Source organism: Phocoena phocoena, chromosome X (genome assembly GCF_963924675.1).
Source record: "Phocoena phocoena chromosome X, mPhoPho1.1, whole genome shotgun sequence".
Classification (NCBI taxonomy): Eukaryota; Metazoa; Chordata; class Mammalia; order Artiodactyla; family Phocoenidae; genus Phocoena; species Phocoena phocoena.
The window spans coordinates 17313190-17315286 of NC_089240.1; positions in this window are offsets into that span (position 1 = coordinate 17313190).

Consider the following 2097-nt stretch of genomic DNA (forward strand, 5'->3'; position numbering starts at 1 on the left):
CTGTGATTAATATTTTCAAGAATTTAAATGGCAACATGAATTTTAACAGGGAACTGGAAAATGTAAAATATCATCAAATGGAAATTCAAGTAATTGAAAATGAAATCTCTGAAATTAAGATATGGATTTAATAGCATATTAGACACAGCTGAAAAGAGAATAATAAACTGTAAGATAGAGAAGAAAATATCTAGACTGAAGCACATAGAACAGAAGGATGAAAAATAGACAAGAGCATAAGAGACATATGGGACATGATGAAATAGTTTGACTTTTCATTTATTTCATTTTCCACCAATAAATATGACTGAAGTTCCAGGAGGAGAGAAGAGAGAAGACAGAGCAGAAGTGATGTTTGAAAATGGATAAAAGGCATCAGGCTGTACATTCAAGAAACTCTAGAAGTCCAAAGCAGGAAAAGTACAAAGAAATCATATTGAGGCATATAATAGTAAAACTGCTGAAAACCAAAATCCATGAAAGCATAATGTTTGATGTGATTTAAAATATAATTAGAATTAAAATATATAACAACACAAAAGGTGTGAAAGGGGTATCTTCTGGGAAGTGGTACCACTTTTCATTAGACTTTAATAAGTCAAGGATGTTGTAATTTCTAGGATAAACACTAATAGAGTATGAGATTAATGCACTGCTAAAGAGCAATAAAAGAAAGAAAATAAAAATACTCAACATAAAAGAAGGCAAGAAAGAGAGGAAAAAACTAAGATATATGGAACATATAGGAAACAAAAAGAAGGATTAGACACTAAAGCTTATGTCACCATCTTTTCTGGAAGCAGAGCCTGCTTTTGGTGAAAATCTCTGATGCAACCTTATTCTTTTAAAAAATATTTTTTAATCTCATACTATCTCTAGAACATTTATATAGTTATATAATTATTATAGTTATTTGATGTTTATTGGTATTTTTGCCCTGAATGCCCATCATATTCAGTTTTAAAGGAAAGGATTGGAAGACAGCCTTTACTTTTTAACCTTATTATTATTATTATTATTTTTGAAAATTGATTTACTTTAAAAGGGTTCATTAGGACCTAATTGTTACCTGAAGCTGTAGGTATGCTTTTTGAGGCTTCTTCCATATAGACCAAGCATTCATAAAATAATCCCTCATATAGTCTGGATCAGGTTTATCCTATATCCTGCACTCTGACATTACCCTGTAACAGAAACAGCATCTCTAGCTGAATTTATACATTTATTGTTAACCCTGTAAGAGATATGTTTAAAATACCTCTTTCAGATTTGAAAAAAAAATTCCCTTATGGTTGCAACTATTCTAGGGAAAGGAAATGTACTCAAAAATGCCTTTCTAAGTTATACAGATGTTTTATTATAATTATTTTGTAAAACAATGGGGTATATAGTATGCTGTTATCTGTTCTACAGTTGTTTTTCCAACATATCTATGAAACAGTGCAATTTATATTTGTAATAACGACCCTTAGGTCATTTTGAAGAAAAAAACCAAAACGTGTTATTTTGGTGTTAGTACTCAGTGTATTTTGCTGTAGGATAATTCTTTTAAAATTTATAGCCCATGAAGTGATTATTATGCCCAAACTCTTAATTCTCAAACCACACACTAGGCAGAGATTGTACTGCAGAATCATTTGCAGTTATTCTTGAGGAGCTGATAATAAGGATCCTACTTTTTTTTAAACCTTGGGAATCTATCATTTAACCAATGTCATAAAAATTATCTCAGTACCTTAGAATAGGACTGATATTCAGTCAGTATTCACTAGTAGGGCTGTACTGGTTGTTAAAATAGTGAAATATTACCCTACTGGTTAGTAAATGCCCATGGCTCAGAAACCAACTCTGAGCAGTTGCTCCCTCTACAACTGCTCTGGTCCCCACTGTTCCTGACATCTTTCAGGACCCTATTCCAGGGTTTATGTTATTGCAGTTGGCACATGTTTTGAGTATTGTCCCATATAAGGATATTAACGTTGCTCGAGATAGACTATGAACCACCCTTAGCCACTCACGTAAGCATATATAGCAACAAGAAGCTCCAAGACACTTCTCCCAAGGTTCCCCATCCTCTCTCAGGTTATAGATGATCAT